This window comes from Molossus molossus, unplaced genomic scaffold (assembly GCF_014108415.1).
Source record: "Molossus molossus isolate mMolMol1 unplaced genomic scaffold, mMolMol1.p scaffold_m16_p_1, whole genome shotgun sequence".
NCBI classification, from domain to species: Eukaryota; Metazoa; Chordata; class Mammalia; order Chiroptera; family Molossidae; genus Molossus; species Molossus molossus.
This window is the reverse complement of record NW_023425344.1, coordinates 129,294,242-129,311,347: the sequence shown is the minus strand read 5'-3', so window position 1 is coordinate 129,311,347 and position 17,106 is coordinate 129,294,242. Positions and strand designations below refer to the sequence as shown.

Sequence of the window (17,106 nt, the reverse complement as noted above, 5' to 3'; positions counted from 1 at the left end):
GTGCTGCTGCTAGATAATGTAGGCTTCTCTGGATCTGTTTTCCCAGCTGGTTGCTGATGCCACCTGTAGCTTTATATCTCTGGTCCTGTTGGAGTCATGCTCCATGCCCATACCATGGGCATCTGGATTGCACAGTTCTTTCAGAGACCTGACTCCACACCCGTCTTGTGGGTATCTGGGTTGCACAGGCCTCTCTGGTGCACCAGCACCCCACAGGTCCCACAGGTACTGGATTGTTCAGTCCCTTTTGAGACCAGGATTCACACCTATCTTGTGGGCAGCTGGGTTGCACTGACCTCTCTGGTGTTCTTGCACCCTGCAGGTACTGCAGACAACTGGATCACACAGTCCCTATGGAGACCTGGTTCTACACCTATCTTGTGTGCAGCTGGGTTGCACAGACCTTTCTGGTACCTCTGTACTCTGCAGGTCCCACGGGGGCAGTTGGATTATACCAGTATCTCTCTGGTTTCAGCTTCCCACTGCTCTTGTGAGCTGCTTGGTAGCACAGGCCTGCTTGGAGCCTCAGGTCCCACCACTGGTTGCTGGGAGTGCTGCTGCCCTGTGGGGCTCAACTCCTGCTCAGCCTTTACTGTAGTTTTTGGGGATGGATCTCAGCTGCTGGTCTGTGCTTCTGTTGCCTGGAGATGGATGTGCACTTTCCAGCCTCTTTTCCTAGGGGTATATCTAGACTCTGATCGGGCTGCTACTGGGGGTGATGGTGCTGGGCTCCTGGCCATTTGCAGCTTCCATTACTGGTACCTTGGCAGCTCCACTACTGTGCACCGGTTTGTGTTGACACAGGATGTCCACTGGTTTGATGGTTCCAGGTGCACTGGTGGGCTCAGGTTGCTGGGCCCTAGGCACTCCCACTGCCTCCTCCCAGGGAAGACCAGGGATCTTTTAAAATGGTGGGACCTCCCCACGATGCAAGGAGAAGTGCCCTGAAGAGCTGCTTACTGTGGTAGCTGGCTGCTCCCATCCACAACATAGGAACCTTCTGCTCTGTATCTCTGCACTGCATGTGTTTGGTTGTCCACCTTCACGTCCACTCACCTTCTCTCACAGATTAGCTCACTCTCTCACATATTTTCCGTTCCTCTGGTCCTGTCTGCTGCCATCTTTTTTCAAGTGATCCCAGGTGACATTTTTGAAGGAAATATTTCTGGCCTGATCCATGGAGGGGCTTATGGATCCATTGGTCCCAATCCCTACATAGTATGGATGGTATTTAGACAGAACCGGCCATCTGAGATGGCATTGGGGTTGTTCTGGTTTACAAATCTGTAGACTGATTTGAGAGTGTTTAGTAGAGGCCTCTTGGAAGGTATTGGCTTAGTACTATGGGACTCTGGAGTAGTATAGTGGAGTGCCTCTGAGATTGTGGGTAGGAGATTAGGTTGAGAAGTATCAGGTCCCTTGTCTAAAATAGGGTTAAAAATCAAGTTAGGGACTATTGGCTCAGTAACATGCTTGAGGGGAGTGTTTTCAATAGTAAATGTAGTGCCAGGGTCTCTACCTGTTACGTATAGGTGCAGGCCCCAATTTCTTCCTGTTAGTCAAATGGGGTTGTCCCAATTTTTTAGTTATTATGACAGGGTTGCAAGTTCCTAGTATTGTACATTTTTCTGGTGGGGGCTGAATTTGATGTAGAAATTGAATATCTGGGTCCTGAGAGGTGCAGGGGACCAAGGTTTTACAACCCCAAGAAGCGCAGTGATATTCATCTGGCCCCTGGCAGTCTGGGCTCCTCTCAGCAGAGCAAATATAATGCTGAGAGTGCCATATCCCTTTTTCTAAGAAGACAGTATCACAACTGTAGGTCAGAACCCCTACATATCCCCCACGTCTAGGTGGGGGCATATTCCATTTTAGTCCAAAGAGGTTACACATATCAAATAGAAATTGGGGAGCCCCATAAGTGGGGTAGGTAGAGATGTTTTGTCCATCAGTGGTTTGGATGAGGGTCCAAATATGTTGGGTTGGCTGATGAGGATTTCCTTAAATTACAGTGGTCCCAATCAGAATAATCAAGATCAAGAGAGTTTTACCTTAAGGGGATCCTCTGTAGGATGTATGGTCCATCTCTCCAGTATCTGGTCAGGGTGTGCCTTCTTCACTTGAGTATGGTGAATCCAGAATCGGCAGCCTTCCAACTTAAGGGCCATTGGAGTGGTGGGGATCACTGGCAATGGTCCAGTCCATCTGGGTTCTAGAGAAGTAGGTTGAATTTTCTTGACCCAGATACAATCTCCTGGTTGAATATTATGGGGGTCTGAATTATCTGGAAGAGAGGCTTAGATAGAGAATCCTTTATTATCTGATGATTTCTCTGTTGGACGAACTGCAGAGCCTGTGAGGACTTAAGAAGAGAATGACTATTCAATTCAGCTAATGTCTCCTCCCCTGTCTTGGGGAGGAGAGGTAGAGGTCTCCCATACATTATTTCATAGGGAGACAGACCCTGAATATAAGGAGAACATCTATTCCTTAGCAAGGCAAAAGGAAAGAGACTCGCCCAATCTTTGCCTGTCTCTAGTTTTAGTTTAGTGAGGGTTTGTTTTAATGTTTGATTCATCCTTTCTACCTGTCCTGAGCTTTGTGGTCTATATATACAGTGGAGTTTCCAAGCTATGTTTAAGATTTTAGGTACCGTTTGGGTAATCTGAGCAATAAATGTCGGGCCATTGTCAGACCCAATTGATAAGGGAAGGCAGAATCGGGAAACTATTTTCAAAATTAATTTTATAGCAACCTTCTGAGCTGTCTCTGATTTGGTGGGGAAGGCTTCAGTCCATCCTGAAAAGTTGTCTATAAAAATTAGGAGCTACTTAAATCTGAATTTTCCCAGGATCACTTCGGTGAAGTCGACTTCCCATTGTTTCCCAGGCCCTAGTCCTCTGGTTCGTGTCCCGGGTGTCAGTTTTTTCTTTTGGGCCTGGTTCACTTGTGCACAGGTAAAGCATCGAGCTGCAATTTGTTTGGCATAGCGGTGGAGCTTAGGTATATTAGTCCCTTCAGAGAAGTTCAATTAGTTTAGTTCCTCCTAGAAGGGTACTCTGGGATGTCTTGTGGATGAGATCCTGTCCCAGAGCCTCCGGCAGCAATATTCTGTGGTTTGGAAGGATATACCACCCAGTGGTGTCCAATGTCCCACCTAAAACATTTATTTAATTTTATTTCATCTTCAGAGTAGTTGGGGGCATTTGGGAGATGCCTTGGGGGTAATACAGGTAAAATCTGAAGAGGCCCCACTGGTTGTAGGACTACTTCTCTGGCAGTCTGGTCTACAAATGCATTACCCTGGCAATGTGATCATCTGTAGTCTGATACCCCTTACAGTGTATAATAGCTACTCTCTGGGGTAGCCAGATAGTCTCTAATAAGGCTAAGCTCTGAGGTTTGTTTGTTTTTTAATCCTCATCCGAGGACTTTTTTCCATTTTTTGTACAGACAGAGTGGGAGGGAGAGAGAGGAAGAGAGAGAGAGGGAAACATCGATGTGAAAGGGACACATCGAGTGGCTGCTACCCGCACAACCAACCAGGGCCGGGGACAAACTGCAACTGAGGTACATGCCCTTAGCGGGAACCGAACCCAGACCTCTCCGGACCGCAGGAGGACGCTCTAACCGCTGAGCCAAACTGGCCAGGGCCTGAGGTTTGTTTTTAATGTCCTTTCCCCCTGATGTCAAAAGGCCCCTCTCCTGGTATAGTGACCAATGGACATGGGCGGTGGTGAAGGCATAACTGCTATTGGTGTAGACATTGATAGCTTTGTTCTTCCCCCACTGTAAAGCTTGGGTGAGGGCTATTAGTTCAGCCCTCTGGGCAGAGGTACCATGGCCTAAGACTTGGGCCCAAAGTACCTTATCATGGGTGACCATCACAGCTCCAGCATACCGTATTCCACCTGCCTTGAAGCTACTTCCATCAGTGTATAGTTCGGTGTCTGGATCAGGCCATGGTGTGTCCTTTAGGTCAGCTCTGAGATTGGTCAAAGAGCTGAGGACCTCCAGCAGTCATTCCTCTGGATTGTCATCAAGGAGCAGCATGGCAGGATTTAAGGCAGCAGTTTTCAAGAACCAGATCCTCGGAGTGTCCAAGAACAGTATCTGGTATTGGGCAATCCTGGCATCGGACAGCCAGCACTCTGGTGGGCTCTGAAGGAGAACCTCTACTGCGTGAGGGGCTATAATTTGCAAGTCTTGCCCCAAGGTTAGCTTTGATGCTTCTTTAGTTAGGATAGCCATAGCCACCACCGCTCTCAAGCAATTTGGCCATCCTGCCACCATGAGGTCTAGTTGTTTAGAGAGTTAGGTGACAGGGCATTTCCAAGGGCCCAAAGCCTGGGTAAGAACTCCCTTGGCAGTGCCTCAGCCCTTATAGACATATAGTTGGAAGGGCTTGGTGACATTAGACAGAATGAGTGCAGGTGCACTGGTGAGGGCTTCTTCAGGTTCTTAAAAGCATTCTTCTCTATTTCTGCCCAATTTAAGCCATCTTTCTTTCTCCCATGCTGGTATAGAGGGGCTTAGCAATCTTAGCAAACCTAGGGATCCAAAGCTGGCAATACCTGGCGGCCCCAAGAAATTCACGGACCTGCTTTTTTCTTTGGGGCCAGGGAATCTTTAAAAATAACTTCTATCTGGCTTGTAGAGAGTAATGGTTTCCCCACTCTTAGTTCATATCTTAGGTAAGTAGCATTCTCAGCACATCGTTGGACTTTTTAGCAGATACCCTATATCCAAGAGCACCTAGTTTTTTAAAAAAGTCCTTAGTGGCCTTGTAACAATCTGAGTCAGTTCTTGCAGCCAGCAAGAGGTCATCTATGTATTGGAGCAGAACAACTTCAGGGTGCTTGTGTCTAAATTTAGAGAGGTCCTGACTCAGGGCCTCATCAAACAATGTGGGGGAGTTCTTAAACCCCTGGGGAAGCCAGGTCCAAGTCATTTGCCCTGAGAATCCCCCTTCGGAGTCTGTCCACTCAAAAGCAACAAGAGGTTGGCTTACCTTGGCTAGCAGTAAGGAGAAGAAGACATCCTTCAGGTGGAGGACAGTGTAGACTGTGTGTCTCAGTGGCAGGAGGTAAAGGAGGGTATAGGGGTTTGGCACAGTTGGGTGTATGGTCTCAATATACTTATTTACCTCCTAGAGGTCCTGGACAGGTCTGAAGTCATCCGTCCCTGGCTTTTGTACTGGCAATAGAGGAGTGTTCCAAGCAGAGTGGCAAGGGATAAGGATTTCTACTTCGTGGAGATGCCTGATGTGCTTTGCAGTCCCATTTTGAGCCCTGAAGTTAATTGGGTACCGGCGAATTCGCACTGGGGTAGCAGAACTAGTTAGCTGTACTACATTTGGAAGCCGATGGCTAGCCAACCCTGGGGGGTTTGTCTCAGCCCAAACAATAGGTATGGCTGCTTGAAATTCCTGGAGTAGAGGGTTAGTCTGAGAAGGGACAAGTTCCTCAAAGAGGATGTACTCTTCAGAAAAAGGACAAGAGAAGAGAATAGTGGTGGGCTGTGACCCAACAGAGAGTGTGGCAGAATCTCCATGAAAAGAGATAGTAGCTTGGAGCTTCTGAAGAAGTAGGGAGTATGGACAGTCTGGCATGACTAGGAAAAACTGAGTGATAGTTTCATTCCCTAAATCAGTTATTCTCACTTTAGTCTATGGGTAAAATTTGGTCTTTCCAGTGGCCCCTTGGATTGGAGTATTGTCTTTAGAGAGTGGTCCAACTATTTCTTGGAGGACTGAGAAAGTAGCCCCTGTGTTGACTAAAAATTTGACTGGTTTGCCCTTGACATTTAAAGTTACCTTGGGCTCTCAGAGGCTAAGTTGAAAGGAGCCCTGGTCCCATTATTCAGTCTCCTTAAGTAGAATGAGGACCTTCTGATCTGTTTTTTTTTTTCTTTTTTTTTCTTTTAGGACAATCCTTTTTCCAATGACCCTTCTCTTTGCAGTAGGCACATTGATCAGAGTTTAAGTCAAGCCTTTTTCCCCCTTTGTTATTCTGACCCTTCTTCTGGTTCCAGTTTCTGGCATTTCTCTCCAGTTTATTCCCTTCATTCATAGCTGCTGCCAAAATCTTTGCTGTCTTCTTAGTTTGGGTCACATCTGGGTCGTCATGGTTGTCGAATATTCACTGAGCTATTTTGACCAGTTCACTTAAAACCTTCTCCTCAAACTCTTCTAATTTCTATAGTTTCCTTCTAATATCCAGGGCCAACAGAGTGACAAAGGAAATATTAATTGCTCTCCTATTCTCAGGGGCTTCCAGGTCTATGGGGGTAAATAACTGGTAAGCTTCCATGAGATGCTCAAGGAAGGTGGCAGGTGACTAACCTGGGCACTGAGTAGTCTCGCTCACCTTAGATAAATTAGTTGGCTTCTTGGTAACTCCCTGGATGCCTCATAATAGAGTCAGGCTATATTGTTCAAGAACCTCCTTAATTCAATCATCATTAGGGTTCTAGTCATGTCTGGAGGTAGGCAACAGGTAACTAATTCAGTCAGGGTTGGAGGTGGGAAGCCCATCAGTCCCGAGGACACTTTTGGCAGCCTCCCTGTATGGTCTATCTCTCTTCAGGGGCGAAGAAAATCTGGAGGAGCTGCTGGCAATCATCCCAGGTGGGTTGGTGGGTGTGGAAAACAGTTTCTAACAGAGAATTAGGCCTAGGGGTTTGTCAGAAAAAGAAGGGTTCTGTTGTTTCCAGTTGTAGAGATCAGTTGTAGAAAAGAGAACATATACTATAAGAGGTCTTTGAGGGCCCCTACCAGGCAGAGGAGCAACCTGTCAGAGTGGCAGAACAGTGGCCAATAAAGAGTCAGGGGATGCAGCCTCCACTACAGGCTGGTAAGAGGTTCCTCCACTGGTATGCAGGGGACTGAGAGGCTGAGCTTCCCTGGGGGAATCGACTGCGCATGGTGGCCAGGGTGCCCTCATATAGGAGGGAGGCTCAGTAAGTAGAGGGTGCTCAGCTGGAGCCTGAAGAACAGGATAGAGATTTCTCCTACATGTAGAGGAATTATTATCCTTCAGGGAAGGCTGAGGTCTTGTCAAGAGAACAGTCCTTTTGGATTTTATAGGATACTGGCAACCCTTAAGATATTTTGGTTTATTATTAGCGATATCAATCCAGACATTTATGTAGGGGGCCTGATCTGAGTGGCCAGGATTGCTGTATATTTTCTCTTGAATCTTAAAAGCCAATTGCAAATTGAAGCTGCCTTCGGGTGGCCAATCAACCACGAAGGTGGGCCAGTCGAGTTGACAGAATTTCTGTAAGTCAAAGGGCGTTACTGTGGCCCCGTACCCAGTGGCCCATTTCTAAAAATCTTGGAAGTTATTAAGTACGCACTGCAAAGGAATTATAGGCGTTGATGAAGACTGACCCATAACTACAAGCAGAACAATGAACAGACACCAGCAGAGACTGACAAGGACTAAGACACAAAGAGTAAAACACAGATATGGATATCGGTATGAACAGAACTCAGGCCTGACTGATTCAAACCCAGGTCAAGGGTGACGTCTTGTCCTAGGACCAAGCTGGGGAAGTAATGCTGCATCCAGCCTTCCTCCAGCCACCGAATGGTGCCAGACAGAACAAACGGAAAGTTTGTACTCACTGGTGAGATTCAATCCAGATGGCTCATAAATCTGTTTGTAGACAAATTTGTGAAGACCTTCTGGGAAGTTAAGGATCCCCTCCGAGCACCCAGGGCTGAGGAACAACTCTCAGAGGCCTTTCCCTGGGCAGGACGGATCCAAGCCTCCCCAGCCAGTCTAGTGGTCTAGAGATTCCCAAGAAAGGGAGAATCTTGCTGGGGCCTCCAAATGTTGTGGTGCAATAGTCAAAAAAGACCACTAGAGAAATGAAGTCCAGATAAGAGCTGTTTATTAGCCAGCTGGTGTCTGATTCTGAACACCCCTGTGATGGAGTCTTTGGAGATCAGCCCTGACATCCTTACACACACACCTTTTATAACTTAAAACTGCATTCCGGTATGCACTGGGGCATAGCAAGAAACCACATAAAAAAGTGAAAATATGCAGTTAGGCAGTTGGCTAACCTGGGTAATCTGGGAAACTGACCTTTCTTAGGCATAGCTTAGACATTTCCTGACCTTTCTTGGTCATATCTTAGACATTTCTTGGTCCAGGGAGCATTCCATTTTACCGAGGTTATTTTGATCTCTATTCTGTTGATTACATTCTTTACAAAACAAATTCAGCTAGAGGACACACTGAATTTCCCAATAACCATTTATGGAGCTATAAACAAGTTAGCATAATCATTTATCAATCATCAATTATGGGGTTATAAACATGTCAGCACAAGGATTCCAATTTCTTCAGATTCTTACCAGCACTTGTTGTTTGCTGAGTTATTTATGGTAGTCATTCTGGCAGATTTGAGGTGATATCTCATTGTGATTTTAATCGGTGATTTGTGTCATTGAACATTTTTCCATATGCCTGTTGGCCATCTGTATGTCGTCTTTGGAGAAATGTCTATTCAGGTCTTTTGCCCATTTTTAATTAGATTGTCTTCCTTATGTTGAGTTGTATAAGTTCTTTATATATTTTGGGAATTAATCCCATATCAGATGTGTCATTGGCAATGGGTTCCCTTATCATTTTGTTGGTGGTTTATTTTGCTGTGCAGAAGCTTTTGAGTTTGATGTAGTCCCACTTGTTTATTTTTTCTTTTGTTTTCCTTATCCGAGCAGACATATCAGTAAAAATATTGCTTTGAGAGATGTTTGAGATTTTACTGCCTATGTTTTCTTCTAGCATTATTATGGTTTCATGAGTAACATTTAAGTTTTTTTTATCTATTTTGTGTTTATTCTTGTGTAGTGTAGGATGGTGGTCTAGTTTCATTTTATTGCATGTACCTGTTCAATTTTCCTAACACCATTTATTGAAGAGACTGTCTTTACTTCATGCATGATTTTGCCTCCTTTATAAAATACTTATTGACCACATAAGTGTGGGTTTACTTCTGGGTGCTCTGATGCCTGTTCTTATGCCAGTACCATGATTACAATGGCCTTGTAGTATATTTTCATATCAGATATTGTGATACCTCCAAGTTCCTTTTTCCCCTCAAGATTGCTATGGCTATTTCAGGAATTTTTGGCTCCATTTAATTTTTGAAATATTTGTATTAGATCTGTAAAATGTACCATTAGTATTTTAAAAGGAATTGCATTGAATCTATAGATTGTTAAGGGTAGTATGGGCATTTTAATGTTAATGATAATTCTTCTAATCCATGAACACAGTATATGCTTCCACTTGTTTGTATCTTGCTCACTTTCTTTCTTCAATAGCCTATAGTTTTCAGAGTACAGGTCTTTCACCTCACCTCTTTGATTAAATATATTTCTATGTACTTATTTTTTTGTTGTTGCAATTTTAAATGGGATTTTCTTAGTTTCTCTTTCTGATAGTTTATTATTGGTGCATAGAAATGCCACCAACTTCTGAATATTCATTCTGTATCCTGCTACTTTGCCATATTTATTATTAGATTTAGTTTTTTTTTTTGGTGAAGTTTTTAGGATTTTTTATGTACAATATCATGTCATCTGCGAATAGTGTCAGTTTTACTTTCTCCTTTCCAATTTGGATGCTTTTTATTTATTTTTTACTGTCTGATTAGTGTGGCTATGACTTCCAGTAGTATGTTGAAAAAGACTAGAGAAAGTGGTCAAGCCTGTCTTGTTCCTGAACTTAAGGGATATGCTTTTAGTTTTTGTCCTTTGAGTATGATGTTGGCTGTGGGTTTGTCATAAATGGCCTTTATTATGTTCCCTCTGTCCTATTTTGCTGAGAGATTTTATAACTCAGTGCCAGATTTTATCAAATGCTTTTTCAGCATCTATTGTATGATCATGTGGGTTTTATCCTTTATTTTGTTTATGTGGTCTATCACTCTTACTATTTGTGAATATTTCACTAATCTTGCCTCCCTGGAATAAGTCTAACTGGATGATGGTGTTTGATCTTTTTAATGTATTGATGGATCTGGTTGCTAATATTTTGTTGAAGATTTTAACATCTATGTTCATCAGGGATATAGGCCTAAAATTTATCTTTCTTTGTAGTGTCTTTATCTGGTTCTGGGATTGGGATAATGCTGGTATCATCAAAATACTTGGCAGTCTTCTCTTTTCTTTTAATTATTTGGAATAGTTTTAAAAGCATAGGTGTTGGAAATGGTAATATGGTGGCAGAATGAATGGAAGCTACACAGACGATCTCCCAGGACCAAATGGAAATTTGTTTAAACTAAAATAAAGAAAACCTTTGGAAAAAAGAAACAAAAAAAAGAACAGTACCATATAACCAGGGACATGGGTAGGATCTGCAAAGGTGTGAGAGGGTGGTGGGCTGGGAGCCCATGAACAGCAGCAGTTTGAGGTGTGAGCAGCATCCTCAGGGTTAAACTCGAAGCCCGCTCCACAGTGCAGAGGGCCAAAACAGAGCACTAAAATAGCCACAGCCACTCACCTGGGGCTCTGGCAGAGAGAGAGCAGACTGGTCTGGAACTCTGTGGGGACACATGGATTTGGAGGGCACTGAGTTTTTGCTAAGTCATGGGCACAAAGGACGGTGGTCAGCTTGCTCTTTCCCAGAACTGTGGTGAAAAGCAGAAGTCTCTCGCTCAGAGATTCAGCTTTTTCCAAGTGAGGCAAAGAAATGCAAATTGAGGCTTATTAACAACCAGCATCTATCCTACCCTCTGGAAATCCTCTTATGTAGAACACCAGGGTTACATTCCAAGGCCCTGAGTAACTGAGACTACTAGCCCCCAGGCAAAAAGCTAGAGGATAACTGAACCTTTCCTGGGCTTGAAAATCCACCCAGGATAGTAAAACTTACAGTACTGTTTAATGTGGGCCAACCTAGGCTCATCCAAACTGAGTAGAGGGAACCACAAACAGCAGAACACCAACACCCACAGGGAAAATTTGGCAGGCTCCAAAACCCACTGAGAAAGTCAAAATGGTGAAACAAAGAAACAAATCAAAAATGAAAGATTAAGAGAACTCTATCGAAGATGAGATAAATGCAGTTAAGCAAATTGTTAGAGGTAGAGTTCAGAGCCATGATCTGGAGGAAGCTCTAATAGCATGAGTAAGGACATTAGCACCATGAGTAAAGATATAGAAACATTGAAAACCAACCAAGGTGAAATGAAGAATGACATAGCAGAAATAAAGAACACATTGGAAGGACTAAACAGCAGAGTAGAGGAAACTGAGGACTGGACCAGTGAATTAGGTGACAGGGTAGAAAAAAATCAACCCATCAGAAAACCAAAAGGAAAAAGCAATTAAAAAAGAGAAAGATCGCTTAAGAGAACTGTAGGACAACTAGAAATGTAATAACATTCGCATCATAGGAGACCCTGAAGAGGAATAAAATGGGCAAGGGTTAGAGAACATATTTGAAGAAATAGTGACAGAAAATTTTCATAACATGGTGAAGGAAGAAGGCATTCAAGTTCAAGAAGCAAAGAGAGCCCAATGTAAGAAGAACCCATTGTGTGCCAAACTGGCCCACAACAAGACACATAATAATTAAAATGCCAAAAATTAAAGACAAAGAGAGAATCCTAAAGGCAGCAAGAGGTAAACAACAGGTTACCTACAAAGTAACCCCCATAAGGCTCTCAGCTGACTTCTCAACAGAAACACTACAGGCAGGAAGGGAATGGCATGAAGTAATCAAGGTCATGAAAAACAAGGATCTGAATCCAAGACTACTCTACCCAGCAAGGCTATCATTCAAAATAGAAGGTCAAATAAAGAGCTTCCCAGACAGGAAAAAAAAACAAAAAAGGCTAAGGGAATATAGTAGCACCAAACCACCACAGCAAGATATGCTGAAAGGACTGCTGTAAGTAGTAGAATAAATGGAAAGAAAAATATAATCACACTAAACAAAAATGACAATAAATATGTACATATCAATAATCACCTTAAATGTAATGGACTGAATGCTCCAATAAAAAGACACAGAGTAGCTGACTGGATAAGAAAGCATGACTCACATATATGTTGTTTACAAGAGACCCACCTCACAACAAAAGACTCACATAGGTTGAAAGTAAAAGGATGAAAAAAATCAAGCAGATGGAAATGAAAAAAAAAAAAAAAGCAGGGGGAGCAATATTCATCTCTGATAAATTAGATTTCAAAATAAAGGCCATAAGTTGAAACAAAGAGGGCCACTATTGAAAGGATCTATCCAACAGGAAGATACAACCTTGGTAAACATATGGGCATCCAATATAGGAGCACCAACATATATTAAATATCTTCTGGAGGACTTCATAGGAGAAATCACTAGCAATTCAATCATGGCAGGGGACTTCAACACCCCAGTGACATCACTGGATAGGTCATATAAACAAAAAAAAATAACAAGAAAACACAGACTCTAAATGAAGCACTAGATCAAATGGATTTCATAGATATCTACAGAGAATTACACCCCAAAACTACAGAATTCACTTTCTTCTCAAGTGCACATGAGACATTCTCAAAGATAGACCATATGTAAGGGCACAAACTAAATCTCCACAAGTTCAAGAAGACTGAAATCATATCAAGCATCTTCTCAGATCACAATGGCATGAAACTGGAAATCAATTGCAACAAGAACATGCAAAGACATTTGAAAACATGGAGGCTAAATGGCTTGTTATTGAACAATGAATGGGTTACCATGAAGATCAAGGGAGAAATTGAAAACTTTCTGGAAATCAATGAAAATGAAGACACAACAACACAAAATCTATGGGATGTAGCAAAAGCAGTTCTGAGAGGAAAGTTCATAGCACTATAGGCCTGCCTAAAAAAAAAAACGAAAAATTTCTAATAGACTATCTAACCTCACAACTTAAAGAACTAGAAAGCAAACAAAAAGAAAACCCCAGAGCAAGTAGAAGAAAGGAAATAGTAAAGATAGAGCAGAAATAAATGACATGAAGACAAAAAAAAAAAAAAAAATTCAAAGGATCAATGAAACAAAGAGCTCGACTTTGAAAAAATAAACAAGATTAATGGGTCCTTAACTAGACTCACCAAGAAATATATAGAGAGAACCCAAACACACAAAATCAGAAAGGAAAGGGGCGAAATAATAACTGACACAACACAAATATAAAGGATTCTAAAACAAATATTATGAACAGTTATACACTAACAAGTTTAACAATCTAAGAGAAATGGAAAAATTTCTAGAAACAAAGAGTCTCCTAAAACTGAACTGGGAAGAGATAGAAACTTGAACAGACCAATAACAACAAAAGAAATTGAAGCAATAAGAAGACTCTCCCAGCAAACAAAAGCCCAGGCCCAGATGGCTTCACGTGGGAATTTTACTGAACATTCGAAGAGGAACTAATACCTATTCTCCTCAAACTATTTCAAAAATTCAAGAAGAATGAAGACTTCCAAACTCTTTTTATGAGGCCAACATAATTCTAATTCCAAACCCAGAAAAGGACAGTACAAAGAAAGAAAACTGCAGGCCAATAGACCTGATGAACATACATGCCAAAATCCTGAACAAAATACTAGCAATTCGGATCCAGCAATACATCAAAAAAATTATTCACCATGACCAAGTGGGATTCATCCCAGGGATGCAAGGCTGGTACAATATTTGCAAATCCATAAATGTGAAGCACCACATAAAAAAAAGAAAGATAAAAACCATATGATCATATTAATAGATGCTGAAAAAGCTTTCGACAAAATTCACCACCCATTTCTGATAACAATGCTCAGCAATGTGGGACTAGAGGGATCATATCTAGATATATTAGATGACATATATGAAAGACCTACAGCCAACATCATACTCAATGGGCAAAAATTAAAAGCATTTTCCTTAAGAACAGAAACAAGACAAGGATGCCCACTTTCGCCTCTCTTATATAACATAGTATTGGAAGTCTTAGCAACAGAAAGGAAGAAAAAAATAAAAAGGATCAAAATTGGAAAGGAGGTAGTGAAACTGTCATTATTCACAGATGACATAATATTAAATGTAGAAAACACCGAAAACTCCATCAAAAATTTACTAGACTTAATAAATGAATTTGGCAAAGTAGCAGGACACAAAATTAATGTCAAGAAATTGATGGCATTCTTATACACCAATGATGAACTCTCAGAAAGAGAAACTTAAAAACAATCCCATTTACCATTGCGGCAAAACAATTAAGATACCTAGGAATTGCCCTGGCCGGTTTGGCTCAGCGGTTAGAGCGTCGGCCTGTGGTCTGGAGAGACTTGGGTTCGGTTCCCACTAAGGGCATGTACCTCAGTTGCAGTTTGTCCCCGGCCCTGGTTGGTCGTGTGGGTGGCAGCCACTCGATGTGTCCCTTTCACATCGATGTTTCCCTCTCTCTCTCTTCCTCTCTCTCCCTCCCACTCTGTCTGTACAAAAAATGGAAAAAAGTCCTCGGATGAGGATTAAAAAAAAAAACAAAAAACCTAGGAATTAACTTAACCAAAGAAATAAAGGACCCATTGGCAGAAAACTATAGGTAATTGAAAAAAGAAAAAGAGGAAGATATAAAGAAGTGGAAGCACATACCTTGTTCATGGATTGGGAGAATTAACATAATTAAAATGTCCATACTACCCAAAGCAATGTGTAGATTCAATGCAATCCCCATCAAAATACCAACGACATACTTCACATGACTTCAGATTTCATATGGAACCAAAAGAGATCTCAAATAGCCACAGAAATCTTGAAAAATAAGAACAAAGTTGGAGGGATCACATTACCAGATTTTAGGTTATACTACAAAGCCACTGTAATCAAAACAGCCTGGTACTGGCATAAGAACAGGCATATAGACCAGTGGAACAGAACAGAAAACTGAAAAATGGACCCAAGACAATATCCTCAATTAATATTTGACAAAGGTGGCAAGAGCATACAGTGGAGTAAAGACAGCCTCTTTAATAAATGGTATTGGGAAAATTGGTCAGTTACATGCAAAAAATGCAACTAGACCATCAACTTACACCATACACAAGAATAAACTCAAAATAGATAAAAGATTAAAATGTGACTCATGAATCTATAAAAATTCTAGAAGAAACTGTAGGCAATAAAATTTCAGACATCATATGCAGCAGAATTTTCACTGATACATGACCGAAGGCAACAGAAACAAGTAGAAAATGAACACATGGGACTACATCAAACTCAAAAGTTTCTGCACAGCGAAAGATACAATCAAAACAGAAAGGCTACCCACTCTATGGGAGAGCATAATTGCCAATGATATATCAGATAAGGGGTTAATTTCCAATATATATAGGGTGCTCATACAACTCCACAAAAGGAAGACAAAGAACCCAATTAAAAAATGGACAGAAGAACTAAGTAGACACCTCTACAAACAGGGCATACAAATGGCTAAGAGACATGTGAAGAAATGCTCAACATCACTAATCATCAGAGAGATGCAAATTAAAACAACAATGAGGTATCACCTCATACCTGTCAGAATGGCCACCATCAACAACTCATCATACAACAAGTGTTAATGAGTGTGTGGCGAAAAGGGGACTCTAGTACACTGCTAGTGGTAATGCAGACTGATGCAGTCACTATGGAGAACAATATAGTGTTACTGCAACAAATTAAAAATTGAACTTCCATTTGACCCAGTGATCCCACTTCTAGGAATATACCCTAAGAAGACTGAAACACCAGTCAGAAAGAGTATATGTACCCCCATGTTCATAGCAACAGTATTTACAATAGCTGAGATCTGGAAACAACCCAGATGTCCATCAGTAGACCAATGGATAAAAAAGCCATGGTACATATACACAGTGGAATACTATGCAGCTGTAAGAAAGAAAGATCTCTTATTCTTTGAGACGACATCATGGGACCTGGAAACTATTATCCTAAGCAAAACAAGGCAAGCAGAGAAAGACAAGTATTATATGATCTCATTTTTTTGTGGACAATAACGAACATAACTGTCTGAAGAACAGGGTAGTCTCAGAAACGTGGAATTAGGGTAAGACTGACAATCCCCAGAAGGGGGGGGGGGCGATTAACGACAGAACTTATATGCATGTATGCATAACCAATGGACATGGACAACAAAACTGGGGACGGGGTGGTCTGGGAGGAGGGTGTCAATTTGGGAAAAAGAAGAAAAATCTGTAACAAAAATAAATACATTAATTAATTTTAAAAAAGCAAAAATAAAGAAAATAAAAGGATAGGTTTTAGATATTTCAATGTTCAGTTAAATTTGTCAATGAAGCCACTCGATCCAGCAATTTTTTGCTGAGAGTTATTTGATTACTGCTTCAAAATGACCAGTTGTAATCTGTCTATTTAGATTTTCTGATTTTCCTGATTCAGTTTTAGAAGATTACGTTGTTTCTAGGAATTTTCCATTTCACTTCTATTGTACATTTTGTTGGTATATAGTTGTTTGTAATATTATCTTACAATCTTTTGCATTCTTTAGTGTCAGTTGTTACATTTTCTCTTTTATTTCTGATTTTATGTATTTGGGTCCTTTCATTTTCTTAATGAGTCTGGTCAGTGGTTTGTCAATCTTGTTTATCTTTTCAAAGAACCAGCTCTTGGTTTCATTGATCCTTTGTATTGTTTTTTTAAAGACTCCATTTAATATTTTCTGCTCTCATTATTATTATTTTATTTTTTTCTACTCACTTTGGGCCTTGTTTGTTCTGTTTTGTTATTGTTTTCAGTTTTTTTTTCAGTGCAAAGTTACGATGATTTCTTTGAGTTTTTTCTTATTTCCTGAGGTAGGCCTGTAATGCTATGAATTTCCCTCTTAGGACTGCTTTCAATGTGTCCCATAAGTTTTGGGTTCTTATATTTATTTGTTTCAAGGTAACTTTATATTTTTTTTCTTGATCTCATTAACTCATTTATTGTTTAGTAACATGTTATTTAGCCTCCATGAGTTTTTGTGTTTTTTACTTTGCCTTGTGGTTGATTTCTTGTTTCATAACATTATGGTCAGAGAATTTGCTTGATATGATTTCAATCTTCTTAAATTTAT

At 41.2% G+C, this 17,106-nt stretch overlaps 1 protein-coding gene across 1 annotated transcript in view; it reads left to right on the top strand.

Annotated features, from left to right (window-relative positions):
- The window catches only part of LOC118638698 (coiled-coil domain-containing protein 7-like), a 375,882-nt gene that overhangs the window by 215,020 nt on the left and 143,756 nt on the right, over nt 1–17,106 (top strand). The gene's annotated exons all lie outside the window — the stretch shown is intronic.